This window comes from Bactrocera dorsalis, chromosome 1 (assembly GCF_023373825.1).
Source record: "Bactrocera dorsalis isolate Fly_Bdor chromosome 1, ASM2337382v1, whole genome shotgun sequence".
NCBI classification, from domain to species: Eukaryota; Metazoa; Arthropoda; class Insecta; order Diptera; family Tephritidae; genus Bactrocera; species Bactrocera dorsalis.
The window spans coordinates 60,201,274-60,226,688 of NC_064303.1; the positions used below are offsets into that span (position 1 = coordinate 60,201,274).

Genomic DNA, 25,415 nt, shown 5'->3' on the forward strand with positions numbered 1-25,415 from the left:
CGGCTTCAATGCGAATTAATAGGGTTGTAAATTCTTCGTAATTAAATTTGTAGTTTCCAGCTCCCTTTTTTAAGTGGGATTTGAAGCTTTTTGCAGCTCATTCCCATAAACCACCCATATGAGGAGCTCTTGGGGGGATGAATTGCCAATTAATGCCTTGGGAAGCGTACTTTTGTACAATCTCAGGGGAGACTTGTTTAATAAAGTCCACAAACTGTTTTTTTCTGGCTCTATGAGCCCCGATAAAGGTTTTTCCATTGTCACTCATAAGTTTGGATGTAAACCGCGTCGTCCGAAGCGAGCAAATGCCGCGAGAAAAGCCTCTTTTGTCAGATTAGTACATAGCTCTAGGTGCACTGCTTTTGTCGTAAAACAGACAAAGACAGCCACGTAGCCTTACATTAGAGTGGAGACTTTAGCATGGACGTCTTTATCTGAAAAGGCCCAGCACAATTCACACCTGTGATAGTGAAAGGTAGAGCGAAGTTGCAGCGTTCCGGTGGAAGTGCTGCCATAATCTGCGTCCTCATCTTCTGTTTGTGCATAGTGCAGATCTTGCACATGAAATGCACTTTTTATTTGAAGCTTCAGTCGGGGAATATAGAACTCTTGGCGGATTATATGTTGCATTAGGCGATGTTCCGCGTGGAACATTAGTATGTGTATATACTTGAGTAGTAATGTTGCAAGTCGAGACTTCTCTGGTATTATTAGAGGATGGCGTTCGTTATATGTCAGGCTTGAGTTAGCAAGCCGACCATTAGCACGAAACAGACCTTTCGTATCCAGAAATGGATTTAATACTAAGAGTGGGCTTTTTTTGTCAATCGGCTTCGATTCTCTTAGTAGTGACATCTCGCAGCTGAAGTGGCGCGACTGAGTATAAGTGATAAGAGCGACCTAGGTGCGTCAATGTATTGCCTTGGGAGTATAGCGTGGGTTCTCCCTTCATTCTAATTTTGAGTCGCTTGATGAAATTGAACATATAAGCGATTACTCTGAGTGTTCGAGGGTATGATGAAAATCGCTCTAGGATGTCAGTATCATCGTGTGAAGAGTCGATTTTTCGACTTTCGGGGGCAATTATGTTGCGTATGGGCGATCATGGCCAAGAATCGGGGGATTCTATTAACTATCGAGGGCCATTCCACCAAAAAGTGGTGGTTGCAAGGTGCAGAGGCTTGCACCTCCTTGTACCTAGGTCGGCAGGATTGTCAGCACTGGCCATGTGTCGCCAAGTGGCTGATCCCACTAGGTCAGTGGTTCCCAAACTTATTTTGTCTACCGCCCACTTTGAGAATAAAAATTTTTTTTGAGCGCCTCCATTTTTCACCAATTTAAAAACCACTATAACCTCAAATTAATTATTGTGACCTATATATGTATATTAACGGAGAATTCTAAACGAAACTTTTACTATAATCAGCAACTTGAAACCTGGGCGCAGTAGGTAACATACAACGTCGCTTAGGTCTCAAGTTAGCTCTTACGGGCTCCACCTGCCAATAAGAATGATTATTAAAACACAACTTTATAGTATTATTAAAAATAAAACTAAAATAATCGATCCATATATAAAAACTAATGTGAAGGATGAATCTGATGCTGTTTAATAACTTTGTTAATATCAGGTTCCAATTTACTCAAGAACAGTCGCAAGTCGCCACGTTCGGTAACAAGCAAACGATTTCTATTTTTAGTAAGCAGTGTTGTCACAGCATTAAATCCACGTTCACACAAATATGACGATGGAAATGCTATCAAGAATCGTTGAACGATTGACCACAATCCAGGGTACAATTGCGAGGTCGGTTTTTTAGCCAAAATTCTTGGTAACCATTTTTGAACTTGATTTTTATTTCCTCGTTTGTTGTCAATTCTATAAGTTCTTCTTCCAGCTGAGGTGACATTGCTGTGTTGACATTTGGAAACGGATCCAACACCCAGTCTGGTATTTCCAAATTCAAAATGTCCTGGTATCGTTCGGTGAAGTCAATGTGGAGGTTTTCCAAATGTTGGCAGTAGGCAAACAATTCGTCGTTACTGCTGCATGATACTGATAAATTCGGAAAATTGTAAAACTCACGTTTGTCCAGATTCTTTCTGTGTAGAAGCAGTTTGGCTGCGAAAGCAGCAACGACGTTTTTTGTTTTAATTAAATTTAGTTTATCGCCTTGCAGTTGGAGATTCATATCGTTGAACAATTTATACAGGTCTGTCATGTAAGCTTTATCATTCTTTGATGTTATGAGCTTGTTTTGAAATTCTGTATCTTTAGTTTCCAAGAACTCTATAACAGAGTCAAACAGGTTGTAGATTCGAGTCAGACAATTGCCTCTTGATAGCCAACGAACTTCAGTATGAAATAACAAACGATTGAAATCCTCATCATTAGTAACACTGATGAAATAATCTATCATTCAAAGAGCTGTTGCGGATTTTATTGACTGCTTTGATGACATATTGCAGTGATTGAAATGGTTTTTCACTTAAGTTTCTAGCAACTAAATGTTGTCTATGAATAACGTAATGTACACTAAGGACATCTGGAATTTTATTTTTTAAGTGCGCTATTAAGCCTTTATGGCACCCTATCATAGCCGTAGCGCCATCCGTAGCAATTGAAATAATATTTTTCAAAGGAATCTCCTTCTCATCGCAAAACTTCTCCAATATATTGAATATGGTTTCGCCTTTTGTATCGGTCTCTAAATTTCTAGCAAATAATAGTTCTTCACAGTAGCACAATGATTCTTCAATGTTTTCAGCCATTTCATCAATTCGTCTTTGCACAGAATTATTACTCAAAGGAATTTTTCGGATAATATCTGCGGCCGGTTTATGAAGCATGGTAGTTAATACTTTATTAATTAACAATCAGATATTGTACGAAGCTCGAAGTCCGTCATCTTGCTTAGCAGCCGCCGAAAATAGTTTTGCTACACTTGGCTGAGTATTATGCTTCTTCTCTAGGTCTTGAGAATATGCTACATTCTTGTCTCTCTTATCTATATGCATTTTATTCAAATGATCTAGCAGTCTTGAAGACTTCATTGCTTCATTCGAAATTGTTTTTAGACATAGAAGACACAAAGGCGAGTATGGGTTTGTGGGATTTTCGATGAATCCGAATTTAATGTATTCCGCACAGTATTGCCGTCTCTTCTTTTTTACCTCCGACATTGTTTTGCTTTGAGAAATACGTTTAACTTCACGAGTAGTGTAAAGGAGGCGTAAGTAATGCTCATCTATTGCGCGCAAAACCAAAAATGAATATAAAATAAATATTACATTGTTTATATAGGAATGCTTAAGCACAATTATTATATAGTAGTTCAAAAATATGAATTCTTATTTTTCCGAGAAATACATTTGTAAAAAAAGGATATTTATCCTTAATAAAATTACAAATAACCCCCTAGACCTCTACACAACGCCCCCATTTTCTTTCTGGGTCTCTTACCGCCCCCCCTTGACACCTGCAGCGTTCGATTGAAAATATACGTCTTCCATGCATGTGGAGGTTTTTCTAACCAGGCTAATACAATTTCGGAATCAGACCAGAGATACAAATTATATTTGGTCATATTTAGATACGTTTGCACCATGGATACTTTTCTAAACGAAGTGGTTTCACTTGTTCATCCCAGTCAGTTCCGTCTAGCCACAATTCTTGTATTAGAATTTTTGCTTGTATCATAATTGGCGAAAGCCATCCTGCGGGGTCGAAAAGTTTTGCCACAGAGGATAAAATTTGCCTCTTTGTTATAGCTGATAGTGCGGATATTGACTCATTAGTGTATGAAAACTGGTCAGATATCGCATTCCATTCTATCCCCAAAGTTTTTGTTGTGCTTTCCTTTTCGAAATTAAGAAAATTAGTGTTTAATAGATTTTCTTTATGTTTATGGTAACTGTTTTTAATTTAAAGTCACGTAGTGGACTAGTAGGAGATTTTCGGAAAATAATTCGCTGAAAATCTTGATCATCTTTATGTACGACTATTTGTCGATACATTTTTTCAACATCCCCATTGAAAACGTATTTGTATATACGCCAGTTTAGTATGAGGAGCATTAAATCTGGCTGAAGTGTGGGTCCCGTAAATAAAATGTCATTTAAGGAATTCCCCGAACTTGAGGATTTTGATGCATTAAAGACAACTCTTACCTTTGTGGTTTTTTTGTCTGGCTTTATTACTGCATGATGTGGCTGGTAAAATGAATAGTATTTACCTTTTATAATTTTTTCGCCAGGGCTGACTTCCTCCATGTGGTCTAAATGGAGGTATTCTTCCAAAACCCTATCGTATTCTGGTTTTAGCTTGCCTTTTTTAAGTAGGTTTTTTAAAAACTGTTGGATAGCAGAGGTACGAGAATGACCTAAGGCGAGTGTGTGGGAAAATTCTGGCTTTAATGGTAGTCGTACGACCTACCGACCATTTTCTGACCTAGTAGTTGTGGCTTTGTAAAAATCCTCACAATACTGATCTTCAGGGGTTGTGACTGATATGGTCTCAATTGTGAATTGAGGTACTCATTTGAGATTTCCTCGACTTGAATTGTCATTGTTGTGACTGGTTCCGCAATTAGTCCGCTTAACACCCATCCGAAAATGGTATTTTGCACCAGAAGTGTTTTTGTAATTTTCTCAACACCTTCGAGAATAATTTGTGGTATGAGATCGCTGCCTAATAGAATGTCTATTTGAGCGGGAGTGTTGCAGTTGGGGTCTGCTAACTTAAGGTGTGAAACCTTTTGCCAATGCTTGCTATTTATATGAAAGCTTGGATGCATGTTTGTTAGCTGCGGTAAGACAATAGCTTCTGCTTGTATGCGCTTATCCGCTTGGGGGAAATAAGGGTAATGGGGCAGATTTTGTTTGAGTTTTGTACTGCTCTTCCGCCCATTCCCGTAATTTCAAAATTAGCTAGTTTTGTTGGCAGTTGTAGCCTACTTTGTGCCCTAGACGCTATAAATGATCGTTGAGATCCTTGGTCTATTAAGGCCCTAAGTTTAAACAGTTCTCCTCGGTGCTCGATGGAGACCACTGCTGTGGGTAATAATACACTGCTTTGGTTTTCGCTGTGTAGCGTCTGAGTTTTTAAAGCCTTTGAGCATCATGGTGGTTCTTGGCAATTTTCTGAATTTTGTAAGTCGGGATTTGCTGTTGCGACTAATCCCGCAGCTCTTTTAACATTAGCGTTATTTTGAGCGAAGCTGGAAAAATTTGTAATGTGAAGCATTGAGTTATGTCGTTTATGGCAATAAACGCAATTAAATTTGCTTTCGCAATCTTTGAGCGCATGCGCTTGTGACATACAGTTGGTACAAAGTTTTTTCGTTCTGACGAAATTGTTTCTTTCGTTAATGTTTAGTTTTTTTTTTACATTTCTCGCAAGATTTCAGCCTGTGCCCTCCTTTACACAGTTCGCATGACGTATGTTTATTTTGTTCAGATGTGAACGCTTGTGTTTTAAAAAAACTACGATTTAAGTTGGTGTTGTTACTCGCTTGGGGTCTAATGAAGCTTCGATTTAGATCGTGTTGAACGTGTTTGGTTCTGACCATTTTTTATTTACCCTTTCCGCAATTTCGTATTTGGGTATTTAAAAATTCGATCATTTGTTGCCACGTTGGGCACTTTCTTCGTGATGAGAGCGATTGCTCCCACAAAAGTAACGATTTTTCTGGTAATGCGGATGTGCATATATTTACCAGACTGGGGTCCCAATTGTCTGTGGGAATATTCTGTGTCGCTAGAACCGAGAAGCAATTTGAAACAGTGGATTGAAGTTTTATAAATTCTTCACTTCTTTTTTTCTGAATTTTTGGTAAATTCATTAATATTGTGACTTGTTTGTCGACTAATATTCTTTCGTTCTCGTAACGAGCTTTTAGAGCTTCCCAATCATAATTGAAATTTTCGTCATTAAGAGCGAACTGTTTGACTATTACGCCTGCTTGACCTTTTGTTTAGTATCGAAGGTGAAAAAATTTTAGCGCTTGTGATAATTTTGGATGGTTTATGTACACGGCTGTAAACATGTCCCGGAAGGACGGCCATTGTTCATAAAAACTCGCCTCTTGGCTTTGAACTTGTTGCAGCTCTACTCTCAGTTGTGGAGTTGGTACAATTGCTTTAATTAATTTCAATTGATCGGAGATCATAGCTTTCGTCTCTTCGTACTGGTCTAAGAAGTTTTAATATTTGGAATACGCTGAAGATTTGAAATTTTCAGGTAGATCTGATTCGTCAGATTCTACAATTGCGTCATACGCAGCTTGGATACGTGCCCAGAAATTGCCCAGATTCTCTTTTTTGATTTCTAATACCGATTCAGAATTGTCTTGAATCGGTGAAGATGAAAATCGAGTGCAATATCGAATTAGACTGTCACTCTCAGCAATAAATTTAGTATATGAAATATCTTTCAGCTTTTTTTGCTTTGTAGCACCTTGCTTTGAGCGTGTAGCATCAGCAGGTGTACATGGGCTCTTTTCTTCTGAAATAATTTTTGTACTTTTAAATATTGTATTGATTTAGATTCCTTAGAATCTCCGTTCATTTAGGTAATATGATAAAATTGAAAATATGAGAAAAAAATTCTCTCAGTGTACTTCTGATAATAATAAGTACGCGTGAAATCTTTAAGATAAAAAGTTTTTTATTTTTGTTGTATACGCAATACGAACGCGTATTTCGTTTTCTTTATTCCCGGTGTTTATGTATTTAGCTATTAGTTTGTTCTTGTTTTTGTTTTTTATTTTATTTAATGTTTCGTACTCGTTAGTAAATACTTGCGTATACGAGCGAAAATGCAATAAGGAGAAAAAGGTTAATGACCTTTGTATATGAGTTTGCACAATATGTGCGTGTTTAAGTGCATACGTAAGATGCTAAAAATTTATATTTTTGAAGTTATACTTCTTATATGAGTTCGGAAAAGGTTGCGTTAAATGCAAGTTGCGCAACCTTGCTCAGTATGAATCTAACGCAACCTTGTCTGCGAAGATGTTCGAGTAGCAAGGGAAGCGGTGACAATCGGCGATCGTATCTTTCGGCACAGCTCGGCTTTTCTACCAACAACACAATGTTGCCATACTTATGCTATTGTTGTTTTTGTAAATAATAACAATATTTCAATTTTTGGTTGGTGACATATTCACATGTGTGCGCCACTTCGTCCAATCTGCTTCCTGTCTGTTTCCTTTTCTGTTTGGTGTTCCTTGTCCCGTTGTTGTTAATTTCCCTTTGTTGGTTGGCTTTCCTTCGTTGGTTGGTTTTTATTATTATTTTTGTGTTTTTAATTTTTTGTTTCACGTTTATAAATGTTTAATTTTCAACAAGACTATATTATATATATTTATCATGTATATTAAGCTTCGCGCGCGTGTGGATGTTTTTTTTTGTTAAATAATATTGATTTTTGATATTATTATTATTATTTTTTGGTTTTAAACACTGTATTGTATGTACATGTATTTATATGCTGCTGTTTTTTCTTTCTTTATAACTGCACACACGGAGTTAAGTTGTTGTTATTATTGTATTATTATTTTTTTCATTTTGTTACCACAACACGGAACCGCTTCGTGTACGTTTTTCAAACTGTTTTTTTTTTTGTTTTTATATATACATACCGTATTCCGCAACTTTTATTTTATTATATATATTTTTTTGAAATTTCTTGGTTTATATAACATATGTACACTTGTGCTCATATAATTAAGTCATTCAGTACTTTTTTACAACATGTAAAAAAATAAGGTACATTTCTTTATGCAACATCCCTAATATTGCGCGAGCAAAAAGTTCCGTTATTCTAGGAATGCCACCGATTTACAGCGCATTCTAGTATTTTCGTTTGGGAGAGTTTTAATGAATTTTCCATTTCTTGTCAATAAAAGTGTGCTCACATAATTAAGTCATTCTGTTTAAAACGGGTAAATTAAAATTTTTTCGCCACAATTTACATCAATATTGTTCTTTTTTACTAAATTAAGTTATTTTTAACAAAATTTGTAGTCATCGTCGTCATGGGCAAGAATAAAAGCACAACTTCAAGCGAAAGAAAGGTCATATGGGAATGTTTTCAAAAACATCAAAATATTGCCGAAGTTGTAGATGTTTTAGGATTTTCTCGAGGCAAAATTAATAACGCTGTTCAATTTTATAAAAAAAATAAGACTTTTGAAAATTTACCTCGTAAAAAGCCAAGAAAGACCACCCGTTCTGACGATAGGGCCTTGGTAAGGCTAAGTAAGTCTGATCCATTTTTAACCTCCACAGAAATTAGGGCTCAATTAGAGGAATACCACGGCGTACAAATATCTGCGCAAACTGTACGAAGACGACTACAGGAAAATTCCTTGAATGGCCGTTTAGCAAGACGAAAACCTAACGTTTCAAAAAAAAATATTGGAAAGCGAAAAGCGTTTGCTAGAGAGCATCTCTGGAAGGACTCCAAATTTTGGAATTTGGTGGTTTGGAGTGACGAATCCAAATTTAATGTATTTGGTAATGATGGGAAACCATATGTAAGACGACCCCTTTTGCAAGAACTCAATCCCAAATACACTAAAAAAACCGTGAAACATGGTGGTTCATCGGTGATGGTGTGGGGTTGCTTCACGTCATCAGGCGTTGGCCCGATTGTTAAAATAGACGGGAAAATGACAGGTGAAATGTACAAAGGAATACTAGAGAACAATTTAGACGGTGATTATGTGGACAACTTACCGTTAGCTTGGATTTTCCAGCACGATAACGACCCCAAACACTGCTCGCGGGTCGTTAAAACTTGGATACGTAGTCGAAATATTAAAATTCTGGATTGGCCAGCTCAAAGTCCGGACCTAAACCCCATAGAAAACCTATGGGGGATTATAAAAAGAGCCGTAGCTGCACGAAAACCTCGCAACAAAGATTCTTTATGGGAAATAATACAGGCAGAGTGGTACAAAATAAGTCCCGCTCAATGTGCTACTTTAGTCCAAACAATGCCTAAGCGATGTACTGAGGTGTTACGTAATAAAGGATATCCAACTAAGTATTAGTCTTAGATAAGGTAAAACTGCAAAAAAATGTCGTATACTTCGAATAACTACACTTTTCTTTAGGTGACTTAATTATATGAGCACAGCAACACGGTTGGCTAAGCGAATGAACGCAATATTTTTTATTATTTTAGAAGTTAAATAAAAAATAAGTATTCTGTTTTGAACTAAATTAAAATTTCTTCCATTTTTTGTAAAATTAAGTTTCATTCTTGTACCATAGAAGTTGCTTTGAATATGTATATGTATATGTGAATGCAGCACTTTTTCTTTTTTATAATATTTTTTTTTTCTCGAAAAAAACATTTTTTTATATGTAAATGGGGTAGTTATTATTCGTTAACTTTAGTTCGATTTTAATTTGAACAACTGTACAAATCTTAACAAATTTGGAAAGTGTTATTACAATTAATTTCGGTTTGATTTTCAACATTTTTTCAACATAGTAAAAGGAATATGCGGAACTATACTGATCGCCGATCGAAAAGGCGAGGAATACAGCAGTGACGTGCTTCGAGGGCTGACCACACGAAACTGATCAAACTTTTAAGTTGACCCTTTTGACCAGTGTGGTATGTGTTTGCGTGTATGGATGTCCTCTCACGTGTGGGTGATGTTGATGTGTGGGTCCTGTGGAATGTGGGTTCTGTGTGTGTGGTGTATTGGTGTAGTGGCATTAGGGGGGCGGCTTATCTCATTTAGCCAATCAACATCCGCACTATTTCACAATTCACTATTTTCACTATTACAATTGCAATTTCACTTGCATCTACTTCGTAACACGTTGATTTTGATCGACACTTGAACAGCCGATAACCAGGTTGTCACATACGAGGTGTGTTCAAAAAGTATCGCGAATTTTGTTTTTCTAAAAATTATTTAATTATTCATGAATATCTATTTTATCCTTTTCAAAGTAATCCCCATGAGATATTATACACTTGTGCCAACGGTTTTTCCAATCTTTGAAGCACTTCAAAAAATCATTTTTTTATCTTCTTCAGCTCCTCTTTCGATGCCGTCTTTATCTCATCAAGAGAAGCGTAACGTCGGCCTTTCATGGGCCTCTTCAGTTTAGGGAACAAGAAAAAGTCACAGGGGGCCAGATCTGGGGAATACGGTGGCTGTGACATTATTAGTGTGTTGTTTTTGGCCAAAAAGTCGCGCATAAGCAACGATGTGTGAGCAGGGGCGTTATCGTGGTGCAAAAGCCAATTTTTGTTCTTCCACAAATCCGGGCATTTCTGGCGGATTGCTTCGCGCAACTTGCGCATAACTTGCAGGTAATATTCCTTATTGACCGTTCTTCCCTGTAGCAAGAACTCGTGATGCACCACGCCCCTGCAATCGAGGAAAACTGTCAGTTACGATTCGCGATACTTTTTGAACACACTGGTTCAGGTGCTCTTAGAACCCTTATAAACCCATTGGGTATTTTATAACACATCGCTGATCTGAGGTATGCCGAAAGTTACAAACCTGAAATTTCGAAGAGCAACTTCTATGAACTATATAAACTTCCCGTGACAAGATGTGATGCGTCGGCCTTAGGAGTTTTCGAGAGGGAAGTTCTTTGGAAGATTTGTGGTGCAATGCGCATTGTACGAGATGTACAAAGACATTGATATTGTTCAGCGATCAGGTCATGTCGTCTCAGCAGAGCAGATGAAGAGAAAGACCTCCACTCCGTTGGAAAGGCCAGGTGGAGAGGGACCTGGCTGCACTTGGTATCTCTAAATGACGCAAAAACAGAAAATCGAAGAACGACTGACGCGCTGTTGTAAAGCCGGTTACAATCGCGTAAAAATTGTCTCCGTCATTAAAGAAGAAGACTTGCACCAACTTTTACATTGCTCAGGTATACTCGTGAACATATTTTCAAGCAAATTATAAAGATAAAAGTCATACAATTAACGACTGGATTCGGTTTTTGGTTTATTAGAATAACGTAACGGGTGATCCAAGTAGAAGCACTTTCTTCAATAGCCTTTTTTTACAGATCACGCGTAAGTCGTGTCAAGTTGTGATGTTTTTTTTTTTGTTCAGTATTGTTTGGCAATTCATCATGAAAGACTTACACGCCTGATCGTCCATCTTTATTACATAAATCTCGTTCTGTTAGGAATGTGTTTCGGGAGCTCCGCTAAACTTATGGTCAACATCATCGGCCTACTGAGCGTACTATTCGCAACACCATCAACCATCTTGAGACTCAACAATCATTATTGGATAATATTCGACCGAATAGATCACGTCCAAAAAGCAGTGAAGAAAACATACCAGCCATAGCTGAGAGTGTATGCAAAGTCAGTGGACAGTCGATTCGGCGCCGTTGACACCCGCAGCTAACCCGCAGCTAACCCGAAATGTGTATTGCCACGGATACTCGGACAGAACACGGGTGTAGAAGAAATGTATCAAATTTTTCTGAGCAAAAATATGAGAAATTATTAATGTTGTAGTGTATAAAGTTAAAGTGTATTTAACAGTCAATATTATTGAAATACAGCATTTAAACTATGTATATGTATGCATGTATCAAAGGAATGACGCATTTTAAAATTAAAAATATATTTGCATAACCATAACATAAGACCAGACAAGCTGTAACTGCCATTCGCAATTTTGCAACCAATAAAATCTTCTTTTTTCGGCCATTATTTTCAATAAATATCATGTAATACGTATCATATAACATTCTTAACACTCACAAAGCAAATTAATCAACTGTTCTGACGATTACACATAAACAAAAAATGCTTTGCACACTCGAGCCTAAACTCGGACACTCGAATATATTGATCCGCAAAACACCCGAACCCAAACAAACACGTATGAACGACACTCGAGTGTTGTGATCAACACGTTCGTCTGCGCACAGTCGCTAACAAGCAATCCTTCTGCTCGTTCAAAGAAAGCAATACAAGCCGGTTTCGGGTAAGTGTTCGAGTGTGCACGGAAATTGTGTATCCGTTGCAGATCTCTGGTATGGAACGACTTGGCGCATTTTACGTCGAGATTAAGAGGTTATATACCTTCTTTGTCGAAGAAAAAAAGGAAAGTTTGAAGTTTTTAGGTACATATGTAGCAATTATTTCAATACACGAATGTTTTTATTTTTTTATAGTACACTTTATTAACAATGTTTGTGCGAAATTTCGTGGAAAAATATCAAATAGTTTTTAAGGGGTGGCTGTTTCCCTTATAGGCCTTTTTTTGGCAGAGCCTTGCGGTGAAAATTCCCCAGGTCGAACAAGTCAACTGAAACCATAAAAGAAACAAATTTGATTAGTTTTGTGTAATTCTTTGTGCTTGAACGATCGTTTCTATGATTTTTTTTTGTGCACACGGGATCGTTTTATGCAAAAAATGAACTTTTTGGTCACTAGAAATTTCACTAAAAAATTCATTTCGGCGAAAAGAAGTTTGTGCGTAAAAAGTCGATCGTTCAAGCACAGAAAAATTTCAATACGATAAAAAAAATTTGAAGAAAATCGGTTCAGTAGTTTTTCGCCAATCCATGTCACCGCAAAGTCATAAAAAAACCATTTCGAGATATTCGCGTTTAAAGTGAAACGGCTCGGGTTTGGGGCCGCGACGAGGCGCGCGGTTAGAAGTGCTTTTTTTCTACTGCTCGAATCTTTATGAAAATTTGAGAAAATGTTTTCAAGGAGTTGTTCTTTAAGGTAAAGCAATAAAAAAAATTGCGATTTTTTGAAATTAAAAAAGGTATATAACAGCTCAAATTAAAATCATACAAAAAATAGATTGTGAATGAACTGAAGCCGCCCGAAGGGCTCTTGAAAATTTCCAAGAAGATCCAATTGTGGGCGGGTGGTGTCATCAGTCCATATTTCTTCCAAAAGAGGAGATAATCATCAGTGGCGTCATGAACTATTTGTTGCGACAAGACGGCGCCACTACTCACACATCGCATTCGCCAGTTACCAGTCGAAATATGCGAACGAGTCATCGAAAATTGGACTCAACGGATGCACCATCTGAGACGTAGCTGCGGCCACTCTTTGAATGAGATAATCTTCAAAAAGTAAATGCCAAATAATGTTCTTTCCGATGAAAATAGACATTCCCCATTAAATGGAAGTTCCTATTTTTTTATTTAAAAAAGTAGGGAATCTCGAGAATGTCGGCTTAAGTGGTAAATGAAATATATATTTCAACAATAAACTATAGAATATCTAATATTATACGTTCAGTTAATTTTGCTAAAATATCTTACATGTTTACCGATTTCCATGTATGTATCTACTATTTATATGTAACGGTAAGTCTGAAAACCTTTTAGGAGGCATAAGGGAACAATGTTAGTAATGTCTGATTTTATTCTATTTTGGTAATACCATATATTATTAACAAATGGAGATGCTTTCTAAGTTTCATTAATCCTGAATAACATACATACACTCAGCGAAAAAAAAAACCCACGCACTCTACAGAGTGCTTTTATATAGCGCAAAACCTGGATTCATATTATTCTAAGATAAACATTTTCCTTTGAGGGTCAACCACTTTTATTTAGTTTATGCTTCAAGCATTTTTATATAAAAAACATATAGTTTAACACTTGTTATAGATAAAAATGTAAAAACACACACATAACAAACCACAGAAGTAAATTTTGTTATGAACAATAATGTAATTTTTAAACAAGTTATTTACATATTTTATGTTTTATATGATTTTTATTTTGCATTAGAATACATAACGAATCAAAATAACATATTTTGTATAAAACAATTCTTAGAATTTTGTAGAACACCCCCTCCTCCTAATAACCTCGGCTATTTGTTTAGGCATGGATTCAAAAAAGCGTTGAAGATAATTTTAATTAATTTATTCATTCCGTACAGCTTCAACAATGTTTTCTATTTCTTTTAGACTTTTTGGACGCTTTTCTCTTATCATTTTGTCCACCATTTTGCCCAAATAATGCTAGCAGTTCTCAATTGGATTGAGATCTGAACTGTTTCCTGGCCACGTGAGGGACCCTATTCCATAAAAATCTTTTTGTTTTGAAACCTGTAAGTGTTTGTAATAAATTAGTGAAAAATCTATTTCAATATTTTTGTGCTTTGGTTACCGCTTTGGCTCTATGACAAGGGGTTGAAACATCCTGAAAATAAACTTTTTGGGCGTGTTCGGACAGCTGTTCAATAGTTGGCAAAACTCCTTCTCACAAAATTCCAATTTATATTTTGGCATTCACAGATCTTTTTAGAATAATTAGCGGCCCAACACCAAACTTGGTTACTGCTCCCACACCATTAAATAAGGCGAATGCTTTACGGTGGGCTAAACGCAGTTTTCCAAAAAACGTCCCCCTTTCCTTCGACGCACTGTGGCATTTCCGTCGGGTTCCAACAAATTAAATTTCGACTCATCGGAAAAAATAACATTTCCCCAATCTGATGTAGTCCAAGTTTTGTGTAATTTTGCCCACTCTAGTCCGTATTTCTTCATTCGTATAATGAGAAGTGGCTTTTTGGCTGGACGTCGCGCTCGGAATCCAAGATTATTCAGCACATTTTGTATAGAACTTGTAGTTATTTTTCCCCAGTGGTTTCGTAAAATGTTGCATTGTTTGTTCCAGCATGTTGAAAGCGATCATTAATGCACATCCGTTTGATTTGTCGTTTTTGTCGAGGTTTTACTGTTTTCACACGTCCACTGCCCTTTTTTCGAGCTATTCAATTAAAATACGTATAATTTTTAATTATAATACGCACGTTCCAATCTCTTATGCCTATTTCACGAGCTTTTTTACCTTTGGATAATTTATTTTATATAAAGCTACGATTTCTGCTTTCTTTTTTGTTGACACCACCATGTTCAACTTAACTTGTTTTCACAACTGATCCAAAAGAAAAATCCGCAAATTCTGTAATAAACACGTGCGGACGCTAACAGTTTTCAAAATAAAGGTAAAGTAATGTAGTCACATGACAAAACAGCTAAATAAGACAAATAGTGAATTTTGAGCAAACAGTGACAGTTCAAAATAGGAATATTAGAAAATTTTCGACTGCGTGGGTTTTTTTTTCGCTGAGTGTACTATATTAATGTTAGCGCAAGTTTTCTCCTGACTTTATCAATTTTAGGTATAACGATACACTGTTATTAGAAAAAACTATTTTTGACACAGGGTTATATTATAATCAAAGAAACAGTCAGCCATACACACATTGGGCTCCACATATTCAATATGTGGTGCCTTGAACAGTTTGGTCCGCTCTGTGGATAATACTATGTACTGAATTTGGTTAAAATTGGTACAGTAGGTCGGGAGATATTTGATTTAGACGTAAGGTGGTCCACCCCCATTGTACAATTTTTACACCGCCTCCTATTAAACACTTCTGTACCACTTACTGAGGAGCTTAATTATAGCAATTTATAGTTTTTTGATTATTTGCGTTTTGTGGACGATAATCTGTCTGGTCTGATAGCAAAGCTACACGCAAATGCCTAAAGGAGCACATTGCAAATATGGAAGCACGACAAAGCTAAAGAAATTGGCAAACAAGATGATTGGGTTTTGGTCAAATGAAAAAACCCGCCACCATTCCCGATGCAGTAATCATTGAGAGAACCTGCTAAAAAAAACTCTGCTTCTGTTAAAGGAACCACCAATGAATACCCCGGGTGATCTCAAGATCGAAATAAAAATGTTCGGTAAACAAGCACAGATAAGGGCACTAACCCATGAAGCAATGGTAGAAATACGAGGTCTTGACGAAATCACTACTAAAAGAGACATCGCTGAGGCTATACGTTCTTAAATACATGAGCTGAGCTAGTTTGATTCAAACTCGATTAGGAGCAACCTGGGAACACAAACTGATGTGATAAGCTGTGCTGGTAGCAGGAGGCTTCTTGCACATAAAATAAAGTAAGGTTGTGAAGCGTGCAGAATAAGTGCGAAGCAAAAACAGAGGAGGTGCCTCGAATATGGACACCTTGAGAAAACATTCAACAATTCCGGCGACAGAAGTCATGTGAAAAAAAACGTCGTGTAGTGTTTGTAACACTAAGGATAAAACAGTGACCACCACTTAGGTAGTAAGAAATGTCTTCTGTACCTAAAATCAATACCCTAAGATGTCACAAAATGAGGAGAAACTAACAATGGAATCGGGGAACAACGGATCAAATGGATGCTACAAAACGAAATATAATGACTTTAAAATCCGATTGAAAAGAGTAAACTCGTTTGTTTCAAGGAACTCTTCGGAAATATCAGTGAAGGTAATGTCGAAATTAAAAGGCACCAAAGGGCAAACACCGACCTGTCCCATGCTACTGAAAATCTTCGTGGAAACCCTCTTCTCAGCGCAGACATCAGAAAGACTACTCGAGCGGAGAGAGATGTTGAAGTGGACACACACAGCACAACAGTCAACGACGTGGACGTGATTCAAGCGACAAAGCGGCAATACACCATTCCTGGATGGTATCCCAAATAAGGTCTTAAAAATTGCCATTGCATTAACAGTTGTAACAAAAGAATTGGATAAAATTCAGAACTTATGTAATTAGGCGAAATCGAAGATCAAAAACTGGCTCACTGCAACAAACCTTCAGCTTGCTGTACAAAAAAAATTGAAACAGTACCGATCACGAGCAGGAAGAAGCCTGAAGGCATCACCCTATATATCAGTGTTTCCCAAAGTGGGCGATAACGCCCCCTTGTGGGCGCTGCAGGTGTCAAGGGGGGCGGTATGAGACCCAAAAAGAAAATGTGTTGAGGCCTGGGGGGTTATTTGTAATTTTATTTAGCTAGGAGGCCTCTTAGACAACGACTACATGAGCTCTTGACTCTCAACAACTTGTGAACATCAACTAATATGAATTAAAAGATTGCTCAAACTCGGTTCTATATTTCTCTCCGCGTAGTTCATATATCTGTCCTATTTTATTGAATATAGAAAAAATGAAAATCATGTCAATCGGTCGCTCCGTTTCATAGCGGGGCATCTCGACAGGATAGAATTTATAGAATACTAACTGTCAAACGTATTGCTATTGCCATTGCCAAATCTGTATGTGGGCATTTGCTATCATAATACATATACGAGTATAATCATTTGTGCAAAGGTGTAGGGTAGGTAGGTTCGAGCTGATGTAGCCCATGCTTTGAGCTCTTGAAAAATTATTTTATCATTTGCGAAATGACATCGGGTAGGTAGCTGATGTAGCGCACGTTTTGAGCTTTTGAACTCCTTAAATCTTTTATGTGGAAAATAAAAAAAGGATCTTTATCCTTTCTTGCAAATATATTTCTGGGGAAAGTAAAAAAAGGATAAAGATCCTTTTTTTACAAATGTATTTCTAGGAAAAATAAGAATCCATATTTTTGGACTACTATATACTAATTGTGCTTAAGCATTCCTATATAAACAATGTAATATTTATATTGTCTGACTCCATTCTACAACCTGTTTGACTCTGTTATAGAGTTCTTGGAAACTAAAGATACAGAATTTCAAGACAAGCTCATAACATCAAAGAATGATATAGCTTACATGACAGACCTGTATAAATTGTTCAACGACATGAATCTCCAACTGCAAGGCGATAAACTAAATTTAATTAAAACAAAAAACGTCGTTGCTGCTTTCGCAGCCAAACTGCTTCCACACAGAAAGAATCTGGACAAACGTGAGTTTTACAATTTTCCGAATTTATCAGTATCATGCAGCAGTAACGACGAATTGTTTGCCTACTGCCAACATTTGGAAAACCTCCACATTGACTTCACCGAACGATACCAGGACATTTTGAACTTGGAAATACCAGACTGGGTGTTGGATTCGTTTTCAAATGTCAACACAGCAATGTCACCTCAGCTTGAAGAACTTATACGAGTAGAATTGACAACAAACGAGAAAATAAAAATCAAGTTCAAAAATGGTTACCAAGAATTTTGGCTACAAAAACCGATCTCGCAATTGTACTCTGGATTGTGGTCAATCATTCAACGATTCTTGATAGCATTCCCATCGTCATATTTGTGTGAACGTGGATTTAGTGCTGTGACATTACCGCTTACTAAAAACAGAAATCGTTTGCTTGTTACTGAACGTGGCGACTTGCGACTGTTCTTGAGTAAATTGGAACCTGATATTAACAAACTTATTAAACAACATCAGATTCATCCTTCACATTACTTTTTATAATATGGATCGAAATATAGGCAGGTGACTAGCGGTTAGGGAGCGGAAAGAAAGGCAAACAGTCATATATGAACGGCAGAAACGATGGAACACAGCTACGAACGGAAGATGTACCCTCATGCTTATTGGAAGCGTGCTATTCCAAAGAAAACGCTCTGCACATCTTATTTTCCGGGCAGTTTCGTGGGGCAAATAACAAGCAATGACGATGAATAAGTAAATAAAAAAAACCTCCCCAACTAAACGCAGATCGTTTATACGGTGTGCTTAAAGCTTCTTAAGGCATCATTTAGCTGCAACAATGCTTGCAAATGCAAAAGGCTCCAATTCACAGATATAGAGCAATACTTTTGAAACCCAGCACCCCACCGGACGAAAGCTCCTCTAGTCACATAACATCAACCATACTAACCAACAACGCCTGCTGGTATCACAAAAAGTTTTCTAACTGGCTCAAAAAAGGACCCTTGATTACAACCAAGCAGGGAACCTGATAATATTTATGGTTTCAAAACACTCGTTTTAAACTTCGGCCTTCGCAGATCGCTAGCATTGCTTTCTGGCAAAATCAACAACTCATCGACGAAAACACTCGACTATTCACGTCAGGTAAAACAAGAATCGTCACTGTACAATCACTCAAATCAAATCAATCATAAAAACGGCTATAATCACACCATTTAGTCTCTTCATGTTCCCATTTATGACTTTCGGACTACAAAACGCAGCTCAGACCTTTCAACGTTTTATCGACGAGGTAACCCAAGATCTTCTTTTTGTTTTCACACACATCGATGATCTACTCGTCACATCGGCTCATGAAACAGATCACAAATAACGTATTCAGCGTTTTCAGCACTATGGCTTAGTCATCAACATAATAAAAACATGCTTAGGCCTTAGAAGTCGAGTTCCGCGTGGGTATCATTTCCCCTCTGGAATAAAACAACTTGCAAAATGAGTCAAAATTTTCAATAATCACCAATTTTACAAAACAAATCAAACAGAATGTATTGGGATAAAACATTGAATGAGTACTGCCTTTCAGATGCGCCACCTGATCACCAAAAATTGTCAAAATCGGAGTACAAATATTCAAACCCCCATATACTGAATATGTGAACTAGGACTCTATAATTCTGAAAGGGTATGTTGAGTAGATCATTTTTGTAGAACAAACTTATGGTCCAGCACGTCTGAGTTTTTTTTACAGTGGGTCAAAGTTTTCATTTTTTGGTCGAAGGGAGCATTATACTATATGAAAAAAATGTTGTAAGTTAATGTCTGAGAGAATTCTTATGGTCAGAGTTGTATTGTGGAATTGTATGAGGATTATTTTTGTGGAAGATCTTAACCCTCTAACTGGTTTCTTTATGGGTTAATTTGACCCTTTTACGAGAAAATCAAGAAATATCCTTTAAAAAAGGACATTTAAGGATTAAAATATTCTACGAAAATATTTGGCGGAAAATTTCTATGGGAGTCACCAAAGACACCATTGTTGTAAATAAAGCTCTTTACGATTTTTTTTTTTTTTTTTTTTATTCAAATTAAATTTACAATCTGTCTTAATGTTAATAGACAATAAGTAAATGTGCTGTTAAGGTACAAACAAATTGTGAGTGTTACTTCATTAAGTAACCCTCTGTTTAGTGACAGTATAATAAAAATAAAAATCCAAACTACATACATACTAATTTACATAATTATTTGCTATTTTCTTTATGTTAAAATAACATAATCTTACACTAGTTTGTGCTAAAGTTATGTATTTACATTACGTACATGCGTGCTGGTTTACAAGTTCAATATGTCTTTTCTTTTTAACCTTGTTGTAGTGGGTGCCTGTAGTAATGCCACTGCTAAAGGATTGGGATGGATCTCTAACCTGATTTTGTATCTTTCACTAAACTTTTTTATTTCATCTTTCACTTTGCATATTTTTAAATCTCTGTGAATAGTATGATTTGAAACATACCAAGGAGCTTTTGTAATTGACCTGAGAGTTTTTGATTGAACGCGCTGTATTATTTCAATATTTGAATTGCTTGCCGTGCCCCATATTTGTATCGCATAAGTCCAAATAGGTTTGATGATGGTTTTATAAATTAGCAGTTTATTTTCAAGAGAAAGAACAGATTTTTTACCCAGAAGCCAATAAAGACTTCTCAATTTTATATTAATTTTTTCTTTTTCGCTTTTACATGATATTTCCAGGTAAGCCTTCTATCTATGTGTAACCCCAGGTATTTCACATGATCACTAACAGGTATGGCTGTATTAAAAATTTTGATTGAAGGACAATCACCTTTTCTTAGAGCAAAAGTAACATGGACAGATTTATCTGAATTGACTTTAATGTTCCACATCTTGAGCCAGTCTTCTAGTTGGAATAAGTAATTTTGTAGTATGTCAGAAGATTCTGAAGGCACTTTATTTGAAGTTAGGACTGCAGTGTCATCAGCGAATATTGCTATCGTAACATCGTTGTTTTTTGGGATATCCGCTGTGAATATCGAATAAAGAATTGGTCTTTACGATTGATAAAAAAATTATAATTTTGTTTTATAGTATGTACATATTTATTTTTTTGCTTCAGCAGTAGTAGGACAATGGATTAAAGATTAAACTTTATATGCTTTCCTGTATTTAGCTTGACGTGAATGTTCCGATCTTTCAAAGTTTCTGTACAAGCCCCATACGTATTCTGCAAGCATTACACTTTGGGATTTCCCTTTGAATCTTTCTTCCAATACCTTTATATCCTGATGAAACCTTTCACCGTGTTCATCTGAAACCGCTCCACGGTTTTCTTTACGAAAAAAATTGAGATGAGAGTGCAGAAAATGCAGCTTTAGTGACATCTTAACGCCAATATTGTTAAAACCGATTAGCATGCTTTCAATATGTTCTGCATAGTTTTGTGCTTTTAAGTTTCCAAGGCATTCTGATATAACCAGCTGCATAAAGTCAAATGCTGTCTTTTGCATATCCGACAGATGACCATAAAATTCTTCATCTTGTAATAATTTTTTTATATCGGGTCCAACGAGCATTCCAAGAAAAGGTAGTTTACATTAAATGAAATAAAGCTTTTAATACAATTTTTCACCACGCCCAACTTAATATGCAGCGGTGGAAGTATGACCTTATCTTTTGGGACAAGAGATTCATGGATTACATTTAAGTCACCAATAATATTTTCTTTACGTTCTTCGAAATATTTAATATGATAATGGCTGCTGGTAGCACGTGAATCCCATTTACAAAGAAAGCACATATATTTTGTGTATCCTGTTTGCATTCCAGTCAATATTGCAATCATTTTGAAGTCTGTGCATACTTCCCACTTATATTTATAGTATTCAATTTTTTTAAGAGATTTGAAATATTTGCGTATGTTTCCTCCTTTTTTGTGGAATACGCAACCGGTATTGATGGATGCTGATTTCCATTGTGCAGTAAAACTGCTTTTAAACTGTGTTTTGAACTATCTATAAATAGTCGCCAAGCGGAAGAGTCCAGTGGAAGCTTTAGATATCTTGAAACCTCTTCAATACTGCAACAGTATACAAGTTCTTCTGATTTTTTAAAATAACTTTCCAAATCGGCGTGTCTTTTTCTTGGCGATGTAACTTTTACATCGGCTTTTATCAAATTCCTGTTTTTCAATCTGGAACATAATATTTCAGCTTTCTCTTTTGTTAGTCCTAAATCTCTTACAAGATCTTCAAAATAAGCTTGGTCTATCAAATAAGGACATATGTTTAAACCACCAGGAAGCAAGTAACTTATATCTGATATGTTTTCAACCGCCGCTGTTATTTCTGTATTGGCGTATGTCATATTGGCCGAAAATGTATGTGTAGGCGGTTGAGGCACCGGAACACCTTCACAGCGCACTTCTGCTAAAATGACATTATTTGTTGCTTCGTATGTCATTATCGCGTAGTGCCTTTGGCTTCTACCAAATTTGTAATTTACGCAGAAATAGCATGTATCTGATTTGTGATTTTCAGGTTCAATCCATGTAATAGGCGCAGAAAATGGCAGCGCCTTAGTACCGCCTTTGTACCAGGTCAAAAGACCACTTTTGCAAGCAGTACATACAGTTTTTGGTATCCAAGCTTCACATAAAAATATTCCAAAGAAAAGAAAATATGGTTCTTCAATTGTAGGGAATATCTTTCTTCTGCTTTGAAGGTGAGTAAAATCTCCACAAATAAAACAAAACCAATCTCTTAATTTGCAAACAGAATCTTTTTGTTCTTTTTTTATATTAATTTTAGTAAAAATCACACCCGATATGTACTGCTTAGTAAGTCAATTATGCTTAATTTTATCACACCCGATTTGTAAGTCTCAGCTGATTAGACGCGAGAACTCAGTGTTTGGCCCGGCCGAACTTGACGACGTTTTCACCTATTTTGTATATGTTGGCGTGTAATTTTGTTATCAATCGTAAAGAGCTTTATTTACAACAATGGTGTCTTTGGTGATCCCCACTGAAATTTTCCGTCAAACATTTTCGTAGAACATTTTAATCCTTAAATGTCCTTTTTTAAAGGATATTTTTTGATTTTCTCGAAAAAACGGTCAAATTGACCCATAAAGAAACCAGTTAGAGGGTTAAGATCTTCCAAAAAAATAATACTCATAAAATTCCACAATACAACTCTGACCATAAGAATTCTCTCAGACATTAACTTACAAAATTTTTTTCATATAGTATAATGCTCCCTTCGACCAAAAAATGAAAACTTTGACCCACTGTAAAAAAAAAACTCAGACGTGCTGGACCATAAGTTTGTTTTACAAAAATGATCTACTCAACATACCCTTTCAGAATTATAGGATCGCTATTCTGTTCCATTCAAAAAGTCTTCATTTGTTGGACAGTGTTATTAACCTGAAAACCGATTATTCGAATAGAAAGTTTGTAAACGTTCGTAAGAATATTAACCGATTAATACTATTCACATACTTTCAAGATTACACAAAACATACAAGAAGTGTTCCAAAGTAAACAGGACTTAAAAAAAAAAACAGAACAAATGGTTTTTTCGGCAAAATCAATTTATTTTATTCAAAGTAGTCTGCTTCTACTTCAATACAGCTTTTTGCACGGTCCAAAAGCATGCCGAACGACTGTTTTAGCCCGTTGGCCGGTATGGCTGGCAGTATGCCGGTGCAAGCCTTTTGAATGGCCTCTACGTCTGCATAGCGCTTTTCTTTCATGGGCAAATGCATTTTTCCGAATAATATTAAGTCGCACGGTGCCATATCAGGTAAATACGGGGAGTGGATAATGGTTCAAATGTGATTTTTGGTCGAATAATCGGTCACAAGGAGTCTTTCGAATGTTGGATTCTGAGCAATTTTGGTCGTTAGTCAATTTGTGCGGATCAAACCGTGCACACACTTTTCGTAAGCTGAAATGGTCAGTCAAAATGCGATAAATCGATTTTTTGGATATGTTCAATTCCATTTCCATGAATTTCAATGATGATTTCGGCTGATTTTTGATGCATTCACGCACAGTTTCGATGGAACTTCCGGTGATCATTGATTTTGATTGGCCCACATGTTGATGGTCATTTATGTCCTCACGACCACTTTGAACTTGTTTCATCAATTGAAACGGTTCGGTAAAAGTTTTACCAATTTTGAAACAAAATTTAATGTTGGCTCTTTTTTCGAAGCTCATTTTCGCACTGATTACACAAACATACTGAGATTTAAAACGCAATAACTTCACTTCCAATCAAGTTTTATAAAGATAACTCATATATCCGCCGATATATCCAGTATAAAGTCACCTGGAAGTAGGAAAATATTTATATTAAGTATATGGGGGTAAGGGAAGTATTAACGCGTCTCAACTCATTTGTAGCACACAACACGATTTTCTCTGAATTTCGATTATATATCCCACTCATTGACCGATAATTAACTACAGACTCTGGGGTTCACATAATCGGTACCTAGGGAATTGGACAGTTTTGGTTCCATTTATACAATTTTTGGTCATACGGGAAAATACTTCAAATGCATTATTCGTGCAATGTTGTATGCCGTTATATTAATTGCTTCAAGAGAAATAATTCAAAACCCACTTCTAACAAACGATGCTTTCATACTTGAAAATACAGGTAAATACTCAATCCAAGGCTTTTTTTTAACGTACCGCAAGTAACTCAAGAAACAGGATGTGCTATAAAAAGCTGACAGCGAAAGGTTAAAACGTTTTAACTACTTTAACCAATCTGGAGATTGACATGAAAAGCTGGGACCCGATATTGATACATCTAGGTGGTTCAAAACTACCTAAGCAAAATCCAGAAGCCTTTGAATATACCCTACTAGACAGTCCGACTATACCGACGTGGTCAAACTTCGACAGTTTCTAAATCAACATATATAAAATCCTCGAATCTGCAGGAAATTTCAAGGCTTCAATAGCAAATTGGCCACATTCCACACAGTTATTGTAAAAATAGCAGACGAAAAGTAATATAACAGACCGTTTTCATGCCAATAACCAGAAGAATAATTTCAAATTTATTATGCACCATTTAGAGACAGTAAGCTGTAAGCTTTGGAAAATGTCCCAAATTTCTAGGAATAGATGTGAAGACACGTATCTCCACAATCAAATATGGATCTTGCTATAACTACTTAGCCTTATAGCATAGATACAAGAAGTTGTGAGCAAATTCTCGGGTCGTAAATGATACAAAACACAATCTGATACACAAAGAGTTTAGCACTCGTACTGAATCCACTCAGGAAGTACCAAAACCCACCGGTTCGAAACCCGATAACGCTTCAAGTACGGCATTACGCTCCCAAAGCATAAACACAAATCGGCAAGCCTATACTACTACTATACAATCTACTAAATCAACGACCCAAGTCCCACTCAATCAAGCAGATATTACTCGGTACTGCAAAGGTTCAGGTAGAACATAATGACCAGCGTTATTTCTTCAGTGCGCTCATTGATTCGGGATAATATGGATTGATTGATTAATATGGAGTGATTTTGTACATTATTGAGCACACTTTTGTTCATACACTTTAGAAGCGTCTATTTTGGCAAAATCTTCGAAACAGAGTAAAGCATCTATAATATCTAGCCCTTCCTTGAAATGCTTGGTTT

At 36.5% G+C, this 25,415-nt stretch overlaps 1 protein-coding gene and 1 pseudogene across 6 annotated transcripts in view; both read right to left on the reverse strand.

The window, feature by feature from the left end:
• The window catches only part of LOC105226825 (MPN domain-containing protein CG4751), a 214,980-nt gene that overhangs the window by 45,334 nt on the left and 144,231 nt on the right, over positions 1-25,415 (reverse strand). The gene's annotated exons all lie outside the window — the stretch shown is intronic.
• LOC125775508 (uncharacterized) lies at positions 17,357-24,072 on the reverse strand (annotated as a pseudogene).